Source organism: Corvus kubaryi, unplaced genomic scaffold (assembly GCF_017639235.1).
Source record: "Corvus kubaryi isolate FWS band 111438036 unplaced genomic scaffold, C.kubaryi_AGA036_p1.0 132, whole genome shotgun sequence".
NCBI lineage: Eukaryota > Metazoa > Chordata > Aves > Passeriformes > Corvidae > Corvus > Corvus kubaryi.
In genome coordinates, this window is record NW_024580666.1 from 5083110 (window position 1) to 5099625 (window position 16516).

The 16516-nt window shown below is 38.1% G+C and overlaps 1 protein-coding gene across 6 annotated transcripts in view; it reads right to left on the bottom strand.

Annotated features, from left to right (window-relative positions):
• The window catches only part of DLGAP1 (DLG associated protein 1), a 419505-nt gene that overhangs the window by 236637 nt on the left and 166352 nt on the right, over positions 1 to 16516 (bottom strand). Inside the window, exon 1 of one of the 6 annotated variants that reach the window (XM_042030625.1) lies at positions 4902 to 4986. The exons of the other annotated variants lie outside the window; for them this stretch is intronic. The gene's annotated coding sequence lies outside the window, so the exon portion shown is untranslated. Of the gene's footprint in view, positions 1 to 4901; positions 4987 to 16516 lie in introns of those variants that run through there. 6 annotated transcript variants of the gene reach the window in all.

Sequence of the window (16516 nt, forward strand, 5' to 3'; positions counted from 1 at the left end):
ACTCCCCAGCCAAAGCTCCACTTCTGAAACTTCAATGAGTAGTCAAAGGATTGCTGCTATTTGAACAAGGATGAGAGTGCACCTGAAATTGGTGAACGTTAAAATTGAAGGAAATGGTGACAGTGTAATAGCACTAAAAGGGATAGAAAGTGAAGAAATTACTTTGTAAAGCTATTCAATATGAAGTATGTATGATTCTTAGAGCATCACCCCAGTCCTTCCCCATACTATCAAAGGTCTTATCCTGCAGCAGCTGAACAAGATGCTCAAGGAAAGACAAAACACATATTGGCATTACTAACAAGTGAATTCAGTCACTTCTGGACTCAAGAATGGTAAGACACAGAAGAAAAAAGAGTTTATGAATGCCCTTAAAAACTACAGATTTAAGAGCAACCTAGCAACCCTCTAAGTTTTATGTGATAGAAGTTATATGTGTATTTTATGATAGAGGTAAATTTTGAGAAGAAATGCAAAGAAGAGTAAGATTCATGAATGAAATATAACATTCCAAACATTATACAGATACATCATCTAGCAGCAACTCCTCTTGTAAACTGCAGGAGAAAACCCAGTGTAAAATGATACAAGAAAACCCTTAAATCAGTAAAAATTAACATTTTTTTGAGCATGCATGAAAGGCACAGAAAAGTTAGATCATGCTTGACTTCAGCTATGGCAGCAGCAAATAAGATGATCAGCAAAAACTTAAAGAGTCAGAATGAGAAATGAGCCAGAATTGCCATGTGCTGAAGGAAGCAAAAGACCCTGGCAGATGAAAAACCAGAGGTTTGTTGCCTTTAAAAAATATTGTATTAGTAACTGCTGTATTTGGTTCCACAGAGTTTAAAAGGATATTAAATATGTAACGCCTCTTTGTATTATATAGTTAAAGAAGTGTTTATGTTAATAAAGATAGAAGGGTTCTGCCCTGAGACATTGCTCCCCCTAAAGTGCTAATGTAGATTCCCACTTCCATATTGGAGAAGTTACTTCTTGGAACACAGTTTCCAAAATCATGGAATCTTAGAATCATTTAGGTTGGAAAAGACTGTCAGGTCCAACCGTTAACCTAGGACTTCCAAGTCCACCATTAACCACATCCCCGAGTGCCATATTTACACATCTTTTAAATACTTCCAGGGATGGAGACTCAACCATTCCCTGAGGAGCCCGTTACAGTGCTTGACAACCCTTCTGGTAAAGAACATTTTCCTAAAATCTAATCCAAACCTTCCTTGGCACAACTTGAGGCCATTTCCTCTTGTCCTATCCCTTGTTTATCTTGGAGAAGAGATCAACCTCCAGCTCACTACATCCTCCTTTCAGGTAGTAGTAGAGAGCAATAAGGTCTCCCCTGACCCTTCCTTCCTCCAGGTTAAACAACCCCCGTTCCCTCAGTCACTCCTCGTAAGACTTATTCTCCAGATCCTTCACAGCTTGGCTGTTCTTTAGACACACTCCAGCACCTCAATGTCTTTTCTTATGTAGGATGCAAGACATCCCAATAGCTGGGCAACCAGATGACAATTCTCAATGTTGAAATTTAAGGTTCTGACTACATATACAATTTTTTAACAAAAATAATCTATGGATTCATAATGCCGCCATTGTACCAGTGTTTTTTAGATAGAAAATGTGCCAGTACCCCATTTTGAGTTAGGCTTCAACCAATTTACTGCACATTTAATATTTAACCCAAAGTTATTTTTATGTATTTCAGTGAGCACTTTTTTTCTGGGGCAGACTGCTTGAAATTCACAGGTTTCTAGACCAAACCTGGAAGCTAATGCAGATGACATCTACAAATACAGTAATTTTATGTGACTCTCACATCAGAAAAATGTGTTCATTACAGTAAATTCCAAAAATTACTTCTTTAATTTTCAGCCTTACCCATCTAGTTCTCAGTCACAAACAAACTGAATATTTGCACTGTGGGATTAACATAACCTACTGTCACGAGGGTCCTTTTTAAGAAACAATGTGAAAACGTTGAGATTACTAAGATACACATAATTCTTACAGGTTTAGAGACTCTTTTCCTTCTTTCTGACATACACTTATTTTAATTCCAAGAAATATCAAATACACACCAAATTATTCATGACCTTCACTCACTCTTTGATTTTAAGCCATGTAAGTAGAGAAAAACAAGGGTACTGACATGGAATGACACTCATGGCTTAGCAGAACATCAGCACACGGCTTTTTACATTTACAAGGCCTAAGAAAGAGGGATTGCTATGTAAGAACAAATTTTCTTCATTTGCTGACAATGAAAGCACTAAACCTTGGAGACTGACTATTTATTTTAATAAATATTCCTGATAAGGATTTATGTCAATCAATGTTCAGACCACATTACCTTAGCTGTGATCTTGCCATTCTCATTTTGCGTGAGGATCTGGGGTGTTTTTTTCATTTTTCCAGATCCTAGAATCTCTGATTTTCTTTAGGAAATGGGCTATCCCAATCTGTTTTAAGTTTGCAAAGGTGAGTCTCCAAGTTTCCAGGCAATATATTGAATAACTGCCACCTAAATCGTATTAATATACTTAAATGAACCTTACTTATTCCATCCTTCCACACTTAATGACTCCAAACAATTTTCTTTATCCACAAGTTCTTAGACGACAAGAGATTGCCATCCTGATGTGTAAAAATTCAAGCAAGGCAGACTGGAAAACAATGTGACTGAGCTAGGATCTGGCACTCACAATGAGGAGTAAGAAGGCAATGCACAGCCAGAGGAAGCAGGGGCAGGTGACCTGGGTAGAGTACAGGGATATGGTTCAGAAGTGTAGGAATGGGATCAGGAAAGCTAGGGCACAGATGGAATGGACTTGGCAAGGGAAGTGAAGAATAACAAGAAGGGAATTTATAATACATAGGTCAAAAAAGAAAAGCCAAGGAGAGTGTGTCTCCTGATAAATGAGCAGGGGGAACTGGTGACTATGGATATGGAGAAGTCTGAGGACTCTACCTTATTTTTCACTGGCATCAGGTTTCCCATATCTCTTAAGTCCCTGAAACTCTAGGTAGGGCTTGGGGGAGCGAAGTCTTTCCCACTCTATCTGAAGAGCAGGTTTGGGAGTACTTGATGAAACTGAATATCTACAAATCTAAGTGGCCTGATGAGATGCATCCCAGGGTTCTGAAGGAACTGGGTGATGTTGCTGCCAAGCCACTCTCCATCATGTTTGAAAAGTAAGGTAGTTAGGCAAAGTCCCCAGTCACTGGAAAAAGGGAAACATTGCTCCTGTTTTTAAAAGGGGAGAAAAGAAGACCTGGGGAAATACAGGCCAGTGAACCTCACCTCTGTGCATGGGAAGATCATGGAGCAGATACTCATGGAAGCAATGCTAAAGCACATGCAAGACAAGGAGGCAATTGAAGTCAGCTGGCATGGCTTCACTAAGGGCAAATTGTGCTTGACCAGCCTGGTGGCCTTCTATGATGGAGTGACTGCAATGGTCAACAAGGGAAGACTGATCAATGCCATCTACCTAGCCTCCTGTAAGGCTTTTGACACAGTGCCACATGACATCCTTATTTCCAAATTGGAGAGACATGGATTTGAAGGGTGGACTATTCAGTGGATAGGGAATTGGTTGGACGGATGCAGCCAGGGAGTTATGGTCAATGGCTCTACATTCAGATGGAGTCCAGTGACAAGTGGTGTCTCTCAGGGCTTTGTCCTGGGACTGATGCTCTTCAATATCTTTGTCAGTGACACAGAGAGTGGGATCGAGTGCACCCTCAGCAAGTTTTCAGCTGGCACCAAGCTGAGTGGTGTGGTTGGCACAGTGGAGGGATGGGATGTCATCCAGAGGCACTTGGACAAGCTTGAGAACCTCATGAAGTTCAAAAAGTCCAAGAGAAAGGTCCTGCACATGGTTCAGGACAATCCCAGACATGAGCACAGACTGGGAGAAGAACTCATTAAGAGCAGCCCTGGAGAAAAGGGCTTGGGGGGTTCTTGTGGATGAAAAGTTGGGCATGGGCCAACAGTATGCACTCAACAGCCCAGAAACCCAACTGCATCCTGGGCTGCTTCAAAAGCAGCGTGGCTAGCAGTTGAGGGAGGTGATTCTGCCCCTCTACTCTGATCTTGTGAGACCCCAACTAAAGTATTGTGTCCAGCCCCGGAGTCCTCAGCATGAGAAAGATGTGTACTTGTTGTAGAGGGTCTAGAGAAGAGTCACAAAGGTGATCAGAGGTCTGGAGCACCTCTCCCATAAAGACAGGCTGAGAGACTTTGGGTTGTTCAGCCTGGAGAAGAGAAGGGTTTGTGGACACGTTATTGTGACCTTCCAGTACTTAAAGGAGGCGTAAAAAAGGGGAAGATGGTGATTAAAAAAGGGGTACGGTTTTAAACTAAAATGAAGGAAATTTATACTAGATATTAGGAAGAAATTCTTTATTGTGAGGGTAATGGGGCACTAGAAGAGGTTGCCAAAAGTTGTCCAAGTGTTCAAGGTCAGGTTGGATGGGAACCTGAGCAACCTTATCTAGCAGGTGACATCCCTGCCCATGGCAAGGTGGGTTTTGGAGCTAGATGATCCTTAGGGTCCCTTCCAACCTAAATCATTCTATGATTCTCTGATTCTATGATTCTACTGAGAGGTGTCTCTGCCCATGGCAGGGGAGGGTTGGGACTAGATGATCTTTAAGGTCCCTTCCAACCCTTAACATTCTACTCTTTTTTGTTAGTATATCATAACGATATATATGATATGATATGATATGATATGATATGATATGATAGTATATCATGCTTATCAAACTTGACAAACAACGCACTTCTCAAATGAACGTAAGTTGATTGCCTAGTGAGGACAAAAAGTTATAAAACATGTTAATCAGGCAAGATGCTTTCTTTTTTTTAGCTTTCCTACCTCTCCAGAGCTTTCCTAGTTCTCAGTTTATGGCAGTATGGTATCACTCCCCCAGCTCTATTTTCACTGACTGTGTATTCCAGGTTATATTTTTCAATGCATAGTAATCTGAAGTTGCAAAACAACATTATTAATTAATAATTACTCTTTTTAGAAGTTTTTATCTAATACTTTTGTAATTGATTAATCACAACATAGATTCTACTGTGAAGTGGAAACGAATGAGCTGTGCTTTGAAAAAGCTCTCTACATCCATATAAAACAAGACAGTCTTTGCTTGTACAAACTTTCTTGCTTATTAACTTGCACAGCACATGCATAAACATTCTTGCTCTGCATGATTCAATGACTCTGAATTTTAATAGTCCCTTTAGGTAGAACCACTGTAGAGAAAATGATTTAAGAAGCAAAATAAAAGTCAGTGAACAGTGATATAACTCGAGGAATTACAGCTGATATTTCAACTGAAGGATTTTTTTCATAAACATGCAATGTATCAAGACTGTATGCATTCAATCAAGAATTTATTCTTGATACAAAGTCTACAAAACATCTGCCCAAAATTAAAGCAGTACCTTCAAGTATTTGTGCCTTTCCAAAGACACTGACAAAACAACAGTAACAATTTACTTAGAATCTACATTTACAGTTGCTAGAAGGCTTTACTCTGCAAGCAAACATTATCAAACTGTCAAATTAATTCCTTGAAGACCATCAAAGACTATCATTAACTGCATGAAACAGTTAAAAGCAGATTCTTATCTTCTGTGGGAATGGTGCAGCCAAACAATAAAGGCGATACGTTTAATCCCTAACATGACAGAACATTGATATGAAAAGGCTCTGTGTGACTTTTACTCCTCAGTTTATTCCCTGTTGCTATCCAGTAATTATTTTCACTTTTTTTTTTTTTTTTAAATTAACACATTCTCTAAGTATGCATTTAACTTGGGACTTGTGAAATGGCTAAATATAGTTGCAGGCATGTTGACTGGTTGCATGTTGCAGAAGTGTGACATTTGGTATCCAAACTGTGATAATATGGAAAATAGAGAGAAGAGAATGATTAGAAAAGATTAGGCACTGCAACCTAAATAGGACACTACACATAACACACCTGTATACATTAAAGGTATACATTAGATAGTATGTATAAATCCTTTTTTCTTGCCTCTCTGCTAGTTAGGAGGTTACAAAACAATCTGTGCTTGAGTTGTTACAAAATACATAGAAACAAAACAAATACCAAGTTAAAAATGAAAAAGTAGGATGCCTTTACCTATGCACAAATGGGTTTTTCTGGATTGTTGGTCAAAAATTATAATAATTATTAATTTTGCACAGACTGCAGAGGTGTCCTAGTTTTTAGGCCCAAATTATAAGTTGTTCTATATTCATAACCAATACACAACTGCTTTAGTATGTTTTCACATAGGTTCCAGTCTATAATGGAAAGACAAAAAGCACCAATAACAAAAATCCCAGTATAAAATATTAATAATGAAAACCTAGCTCTACAGAATATATTTTCCAAACAGAAGTAATCTTCACATGCCTTGGTTTTTCTAGTATGAAACTCCGGAAAATAAAAGAATCTGCTAAATGGAAGTCAAGTGAACTTCATGCCCCAGCACAGCCTCCTGCCCAGCACCTTCCAGATCCATTCCAAGGCCTATGAAGCACTTTGATCCCACTTCAGCAGTAGTTTGAATAATATAGTCTGTCAAGTTATGTAATTTTCAGAACAAATAATATATCACCTATTTGGTAGCAATATTTCCTACTGTAAGTTAAAGTGGTCTGCAAACACAAATATTATGAAAAATGCGTGTAATAGTTTTTTAGTCTGAGATTACATAGCAATAATGTAAAAGGTGAAATTTTGTATTACTTTATATTAGTAATTAAAAAAGGGATGATTACTGGAAGAGTGTACTCTGCATTGCAGGTTCTTAGGACTATTAATACCATGTGTTAAGAAATAGTTCATTGCACTTCAGAAAACTACCAGACTTGCACTTCTGTATAGTAAATTGCCTTTTAAGGAGGAGGATTTTTAAAGAAAGATCTGGTAGTCTTTTTACCTCGCTGAAGTCCAACTATTCCTGTATTATAACTAAATTTTCTCTTGCTAAACAGGTAATGTGGGTTTCCCCTTAAAATCTGTTTTCTGCCATAAAAAGGCAACCCTGAATTCTGTTATGTAACAGGCTGAAGCAATGGCAAAAGCTCTGGTCTTCTGCAAACCCATTTCTCCTGTCCCTATAATCAAGGACAGGCAATTCTCTTGCTGCTAGGTCTGGCTACAGGATAAATTTCATAAGCCAGATAATCCTTTTCTAGGGAAAGAATCATCTCTACTGGGATGAAGTGAAAAGAGAGTAGGAAAAAGTATTTGCTGCCAGACACAAGCAGTTCAAGGAGGCTCTCCTGAGACTGGTAGCACTTAGTCCGTAGTCCTTAGCTCCTGAAAATGAAGGAGGATGGAAAGCAGAAGCATAATAGGTAAATGGGGTCTTTCAGGCCAAGGGGAAAGTACATAAGTAAAATGCCTACCAAACACCTTCCTCTTCTCAAAAGCATAAAATCACACACTGAGGAGGTACCTCAATGAAGAAAAACCGCTTGTTTAAACCACACAGAGGAGAAAGAAGACATATGAAGAATACTTTGTAGATGCTGTCATTTAATGTCACAAACCAGGGTTTGCAGATGTGCACCATATATTACAGTACAAGCCTTCTAGTACTTTGCATGGACTAAAAAAGGTTTTGAGAAATATGACTGTGAAAAAATTAAATATTCTTAATATTTCTATTCTAAAGAACATGAGTAGTGTAAAACATTGATACTGTGGATCTGACTGGCTTTTTTAACTTCTGTTTTGAGAACAACCAAAGGGAATGAAAGACAATTTTCTCCTACTGAGGTAAACTGCTTTCAGGTGGATTCTTGTGAGGTTGTATTTCTTTATTCAGTCAAGAATAAATGGATGAAAATATTGCATAATGTAACTCATATTGGAAAGCCACACACAACCAAAAAATAAGTTCTGTGCTTAACCAAATGTTCTTATTTCTGCTCTACAAAAAAGCAGCCTACTATTGAATAACAGTAAAAGACTCTCATTCATTAAAAAAAAAAAAAAATTAAAAAATCAATCACTTGATCTCAGCCTGATGCCAGTGATTCCTCTAGCATTGGAGAGAGTGGCACATCTAGAGGTGGGAGTAAGGTAATCTGTCCTCATCATTTAGGGATTTAGTCAAAACCATTTTTTTTTGCTGCTATTTCCACAGCCTAGGAGAGATCCCAGGCAACTACCTAGACTAAACCACTAATTTTGGATAGGTTACCTTGGGTGACATGTACTCATCCTTAGCACCCTGACTAATGCCACTTGTGAAAAGGATTTGAGAATGAGAATTGAGAATGAAAACTAAATCATGAAAGTCATTAAAGAGTATCTATAAGGCAGCAAAATAAACTTGTGACTGCTATTAAATAGCCATTTCAGAATTGGTGCAATAGGTAGTGCCATCACATTTGAACAAAAAAAGTAGCTCATTTACAGGAAAAGATAACATATGGATAGAAGAAAAATACTTATAGGAGTGATTATTATGCAGCCATCACTACAGTTTCTTGGTAGCACATAATTTAAATTGTGACAAAATTAACAACATGCTGTAGTAAGCAATAACATTTATCAATTACATTTCTAGCCCAATTTAATACTCATTCATGCTTAGATAAATAGATGATCCTTAGCTATCCAAAGAAAAATAATTTCTGAGTTAACACCCTTCCCAGTGAGTAGACATCTCTGCCAGCCTTTACATTACCCCCAAGCAGAAGGTCAGCTAACACACCTGAAAACAAAAATTGCAACATTAGCGTTGACACAATCTATTTGAGGGCTAAGTGATGATGGCAGGTGAGAATTAATGGCGCTCGGCAATAGATTTCCCAGAGAATCCTACTCCCTGTAGAGCAAGCTTTCTTTGGTTTTATCAAATAAATTACTTCCTCAGCCATGAGCCCACAGTACAGCATGAGAGACAAGCATGCCAATGGAAATCAGCAATAGCAGAAACACAGTATTAATTGAGTGCTGTCAAACATCTGGATTTAATGGCAACAGTGCAAGCAATTAAAGGCTGTTAGTAGCCCGTAAGTCTTCCCATTTCCCAGAGGTGTTTCAAACACTGCAGACTCCACTCTTAGCTGTTAACAGAGACACTGATCACTCAAGCTTTGTCACCTGCAACAAAACTGCCTTACTGAGACACCTATTGTCCCTCTAAAATTGCCATAAACAGTACATGTCGCCTTGAAGATCCATCCACTTTCAGGACCCTCACATCATTCCTCACACTCGAAAGTGTAACTACTTTGTGTAATTACTTACCACTGAGTTGGAAGACATTACTAAGGTACCTTGGTCAGACTTTTACTACTCTGTAAGGGTGAATTTATCTTTTGTATTTTGCACAGTGCAGGTTTCATACCTGCAACGCTGAACAAAAAAGATTATCTGAATCAGATGTTTTATTGTGTTATTGCTGAGTTTTTATAATTAACCAATTGAACAGGTTCTGCACCAAAATAATACGTTATTTTCCTAGCTATAGTAAGATTTTTTTATGATTAAAAAAGGAATATATATCAATATAGCTACAGAGATTTAGGGATCTAAATAATATTTATTCAGTCCTGTATATGGAAGTCTTATCTTTCATAGATTTTGGCGGAGTCAGGAAGATTACAAAAAACTGTAGGGCAAACTTTTGAAGAGATTAAGAGAATTCATCTAAGTTTAATCAGGATTTGCCAGAGTAATATTTGATATATAAATAATTCAAGTTTGAAAAATATGTCAGAAATTTGCATTCTGTTTCCGTGTAAGAAGACAACACATCATTCATGCCTCATATATCTTCCCTTGTTTTAGTACTGCTATAGCTATGAATAAGACCACAAGATAATACTAAGCATTTAGAAGGGTAACCAATACTAGTAATATTTCAAAGTCAGAAATTTTTCCTCCTTCTGCACAGAGGTCCTGCTGCTCAGAAGAAGATATTTTGTAAAGTTACAAAAGAATACCATATCATATCTTGGTAAAAAACAAAGCTTTAAATTTATTCAAGATTTCCTCACAGAAAATAAATAGGTTTTTATTTCTCAAACATATATGAAACAAACAGTCTGACAGACTGTGTAGCAATACAATTCATCAGTAACTGTAATGATACAAATTACTCCACTAAGCCATTTCAGTCATTCTAACCAAGAAGGACTTCTGCTGAAATACCAAAATTGTTATGAAGAACCACAACATAACAATAGTTTGCATATAATTAGTAAATCAAATGGAACTGCATTGGAGACAGAACAGGAAAGCAGTTGTCTACTGATTCAATAAACTGCATTAGTCATTCTCAATTTGTTTTACATTTGGATTTTAATTACTAATAAAATACTTAATCTAAGCTGAAACCAGATAATTCAATTTATGCCAGGTATGTGTTTCCAGAAAGTAATCAGTCTGGAAGGTCACACAGGAAGGGCTAATGCAGCTGCCCAGACGCAGCTCTGGTGAGACCAGGCTGCCATCCCCGTGCCAGCTGCAGGGCTGTGCCCTGCTCTCAGAACCCCTGTGGGAAGTGCCACCAGGTGGAGGAACTCCTCCCTAAGTGGCAGTTTTGGGAGGAACAGAATAGGTTGTTGCCCAGGGCTCTGTGTTGGGGCCAGTCCTGTTTAATATCTTTATCAATGTTCTGTACAAGGTGACCGAGTGCACCCTCAGTCAGTTTGGAGATGACAAGAAGTTAGGTGAGAGTGTTGATCTGCTGAAGGGCAGGAAGGCTCGGAAGAAGGATCTAGACTGGCTGGATCAAGAGGTTGAGGCCAACTGGATGAGGTTCAACAAGATCAAGTGCTGGATCCGGCACCTGGGTCATAACAATGCCACACAATGAGGCAGGGCAGCTGGAAAGCTGCCTGGTGGAAAAGGACCTGGGGGTGCTGGTCGGCAGCAGCTGAACATGAGTCAGTGTGGACCAGGTGGCCAAGAATCCTGGATTGTATCAGAAATAGTGTGGCCAGCAAGACTAGGGAGGGAATCATACTCCTGTTCTCAGCACTTTGAGGCCACGTTTTGAAACCTGTCTTCAGTTCTGGGTGCCTCACTACAAGAAGGACACAGATGCTGGAGTGTGTCTGGAGAAGGGTGACAGAGCTGGCGAAGGGTCTGGAGCACAAAGCTTATGAGGAACAGCTGAGGGAGTTGGAGGTGTTTAGCCTGCAGAAAAGGAGGTTGAGGGCAGACCTTTTTGCTCTTTTTAAGTACCTGAAAGGAGGTTGTAATGAGGTGAAAATCAGTTTCTTCTCCTTACGGACATGTGACATGGTCAGAGGAAATGGCCTCAAGCTGTGCCAGGGGAAGTTTAGATTTGATAACAGGAAAAATTTCTTCACGGGAAAGATTGTCAAGGATTGGTACAGGCTCCCAGGGAAGTGGTTGACTCCCCAGTCCTGGAGGTTTTTAAAAGATGTGTGGATGCGGCACTCAAGGACGTGGCTTAGAGGTGGACTTGGTAGTGCTGGGTTAATAGTTGGACTCAAGATCTTTTGAAACCTAAACAATGCAACAGGCCTTTGATAACTTCTTTAAATATAACGAAACCACTGAGAAAGTAAATGCAATCAAAACAAAATACCCATACAGAGCCGTATATATAATGACATGTGCTTAATACAACAAACATTTAATTCAGAATTTAAGAGCTAAAAATTGTTGGTATTATTGATTTTTTTTCTTGTTCCCTGACAGCTAACCAATTACTCAGAGAAGACACACTACATGCACACAATCTTACATAGTATCCTGTGCAGTAAAGATTAGTAATTGAAAATAAAAAACTCACCATGTTGTTGAATGCTACAGTGGTCAGGCAGTTCAGGATGAATAAATTCTTGTAATAGAAGAATATCAGGATGCAGCAATTATTTTCTGTTTTCTCAGATACTCAGGCTATTGACATGTCAACAAGAGGTCAATGCACTATCCAAACAGTCTCAAGGTATTAATTTGTCTAAACCTAAACCAGATGCTCTCTCAAATAAGGTAATTCCTGAAACCATGTATGCCCTGTTACATCTGGTGCATCATGCTTTCTCCACAGCACAGGCTTCTTTGCTTATTGTTGCTCTAAGACACTAATGCTTGTCATGACATGGAAAGAAATCTGACTGGTGTCAGCAAATATCAAAGAGTCAAAGCCAGATCAGAAATCTTGCTGCAGGACAAAGTTCATCCTTGTTACAAATTTCCACTAAGGATGATCCTACATTGGTCCAACGGCATCTGCACAGAAGTGCTGGGTTTAGTATCACATCCTGCTTATTTTCTGTGAATTAAAATACCTGCATCCCCTACAAAGCTGCTTAGATATATCCCTCTTATATGGGATTGCTTCTGATCTTATATATAAGAAGCTCTGTAGTTCAAGTCTCATTTTGACGCAGTGGGGATACGTCTTCCTTGATGTCATACTGCCTTCATGCTGCCTTCAGTCCTGCCTAGCATTATTTTGCTTTTGGACAGAGTCCACATTGTATATGAAAGAAAATATGTTTTGACCTAATCAGTCCATTTTGTACCTCATGGAACAGCTGTGTTCCATGAGGAGATGGAACATATGTCCTCAAGGAGATGAGGCAACACACTTTCTGAGTTACACTTTCAAATTGAATAGATAGATAGAAAAATTACATGTATTTGTTATTTTTACAAAATACTTGGGGAAACTAGTTATACACATAAGCATAAACATGCATATATCATGTAATATGAAGAAATGGGATATAACAATTACATCCTGTTCAAGTATTTCTCAAACTCATTTGGCCAAATCAAGAAGTGAACTTAGTATATCAGAAAGCAGCGTAACTCAATTTTTACTGTGTTAAAAACCTAATTTTAGTAAGGTCTACCCATCATAAAGCAGTGCACCCTCCAGACCAGAGGGCATTTTCATGCAGTGCTCTGAAGATAAATCATAGCAGCCTCATAGGAAAGCATGACACTTCTCTGAGGCACAGGAGCAAATTAGAGTATATAATTTGAATAGCTGCATTATGAAGCTATTGATGTTAACAAGGCCATATATTACTTTTTGGATCACTTATGCTACATTGTTACTTGCTCACTTACAGAAACCAAAAATCCCAATCTGCTAACATTGCACTTTCATTTTCTCACTCATTAACAAAAAAGAATCCAATTCTTGGACACTGGGCACCTTTACCTCAAGTACCTGCCTAGATTCTTGATCTTCAAAATATAATGTATTTTAAAGTTAGCTTAATTTTAATTTTTCTTCCCTCATTGGATATCACAATCAATGCTCTTTCTTTTGAACTTCAATAAGCTGTGCAAAGAAGACACACAGCAGCTGCTGTCAGTGATTTATCTAAAGTACATATTACTTTATCCCACTGCTGGACTTGATAGATCACATGGAACATCTACATGATAAAGATGAGAAATGCAGCAATCTCATCTATATAATTTGTATTCTGGTAATATGTATTTCGTAAAGATGACAAATAGGTTTTATATACTGATACAGCCTGAACAGTATTATAACCCTCTTGTCTTATTGATGTCTTGGATAAACAGATTTCCAAAATATCTATGCAAGATCAACCACTATATAAACATTTATCTTTGTATTTTATATTCAACTCAATTCACTTTTATACAAATTATGTCCATTTATATTCTGAGTTCGTAACACTGGGCTGACATAGGACTGTTTTCTTATACAACACAAGGTAAGTTTAAAAGACTGTTAAGAGGGACACACAAGTTCTTGTGTGTCCCTCTTATTAACTTCTTATTAACACACATTAAGTGTTAATAAGCATAAGCAGACTACTTATTTTTCTACATTAATTGTTTCCATGTTGTTAAAAAAAAAAATAGAGTAAAGAAAAAGCCCCAAACCCTCAATATTCTAGGTTACTACTCTGTACTTAGTGTTTATCAGATGGAATTTGGATTTCTGGAGTCTCATAAAACTCAGCTGTGTGAGTAAGCAAAACTCAGGATAGAATTCGGCTCTGGTTCAATGAATACAGTGATCTTCCTCACTCATGGGTGAGCTTTACTTTGCTCTCTGCGATCATCCTATTGCAGATAATAGATCTTAAAAGTAATACTAGAACATTGGCTTGCAAGTAATACTTGCACTGATAACAGATCCAGTTTATAGGACAGATGTATTCTAGCCACGCAGACCCTGAGAAGTGAAGCGTAAAAAAGAAAGAAAATGGATCATTTCTACAGTCAGAACTGCAGTGTCCAGTGACAGCAAAATTACTGCTTGTACTGGTGCATGACTGGATGCTTAACACATTGATATAGCCTCTAATTCAACGTAACTCTCACAAAGGTAACATTGAGCCAGCCAGACACACTCATCTAAGATCCAAGTTTTCCTGGTGAGAGACAAAGGTCTGAAGTGAATTCTTTATACAGACAATACTATAGAAAACCAAAAAATTGCTCAGCTAATATATCTACCTAGTCATATTTCAGGACCTCCTCTGGTCAACGTACCCAGATCACAGAGCAGGTCCTGAAATATGAACAACCATTTCTGCTTTGGCAATAAAATCAGTTGCTGAAAGCCCAAGAGACACAGAGCTGTTCCTTAGGTGCCATATTCATGCCATCTCTGCACACAGGCCTGGTCTTTCAATCTTTTCCCTACCAGCAGCAAAATGGAGGTGAAATAATATTCTACTGCAACACGAGTGAATCACAGTCACCTTATTGAACAGGTAGGGTGTAAGTACTTCAACAGCAATGTCAAGTAGCTCCTATTAGATCAGAACACTTTTTTACTGCTCTCACATACAAATAAACAAACACACTGACTCTGTGAATAAAAGGCCACTGGGACAGTGGAGCCTAACCTGCTGTGTAACATTACAGAAAATGTCTGATACTACTTCACAGTGCCTTCCGTCAAGTCCCACTTCTGAATCAGATGCAGCACACTGCTTTTAGCTCTGCTGCATTTCTAGAGGAACCCAAAAGATCTTGGAGAATTTAATGAGTACATTTCAAGGATGTTTGAGCATCTAATTCCCTAAATTGCTTCAGCAGTCCTAGACTTAATTCCAAATGAAATCTTTTAAGTTACAAGAATTCACAACAGTGCTTGGTAAATTGTTCCGATGTGTATTTACTTCTGTTTAAAAATATGCACTTTGTTTCCATTTTGAGGTTTAACTTCCACGTACTGGACCTTTTTTGTCATACTTGTGAGTCTCAGAAGTTCAATATTTTGTTGCAATCCACAGAGAGAAAAGTTTTCCGACTCCACCCCCTCCCCCAATATTGATCAAGCCAGCCATTATTTTTAGTCTCATTTGAACCAATCTTGTGGTTTCTCCCAAAGTCTCTCCAATTTTCAACAACTTCTTCAAGCATGAGTACCTTAACCCAGTATTTGCTGCAGTGGCCATGTTTGGAAAAGAAAGGTGGCCTTCCTGTATTAATAAGCCTGAGTAGTGTCTTAACCTGCCACCTGCAGAATCCTATCACAGCTGGTAATGTACCACGTATCATGCCCAGTTTCAAACCACGACACCCTCAAAAACCTTTTCAGAATTTTGATTTATGGGATCACAGCCCTATTTTGGGATATTTATTCCTTTATTCTGGTACTGCCTAATTCTTAACCAAAACATTTTTTTATCTTTATATCAATACAGGACATACAGATTCACCCAAAACATTTAAGCAACTTATCCTCCTCAGTATTTATCAATTCACCAATTTCTGAACTATTATCAGACTTCACTTTGGATGACTTTATATTTTTTTTTCACTCCTTAAAATTGTCCTGATTTCCAGGATTTGCAAGATTTGAATTTTAGTTGTTGAAATAACTTCCTAGGCAGCTTATAAAAATGAGGTGCAAATTATTTCATTGTGCTGATTTTTAACACTGAGATATTTCTCTTAATTTCTAAAAATAACAACAATGTGATGAAATTTCTAGCGTACTTAAACTTCATCAATGTGCTCAGATAAATTCATGCTTTAAGAGCAAGGGCATTTCAGAAAGCTTCAATAATATGCTTATACATGTTGTTCTTGATGAATGATAGCTTTTTAAACCGTTGTTTTCTTTTCCTTTGGTCTTAAGAACACAATCAATACACCCAAACATGACTGTGGTCTCTCTCAAGCATACAAGTCCAGAATACTAGAATTCTGTTCCATGGCCCAGCTGTGACACACTACTATACTGTCCCTTCCCCAAATCATTAGACAGTTTTTTTAAACTGTGTCTGCAGCATGCAGAATGTAGCTGAAAGAACTGGCAAGAAAAGGGAGTAAAACAAAAAGTAAGTAGAAACTATACAATAGAAATAAAACAGATTGTATCAACAGCTTAAAACAATAGTCATATGGCAGAGTTTCATATAAAATAAAGCTTTCAGAAGACCATAATTTTGTATTACCTATGAGCTGGAAGAGGCTACTAATGTACCTTGGCCACACTTCCACTATCCAGTAAGGACAAATT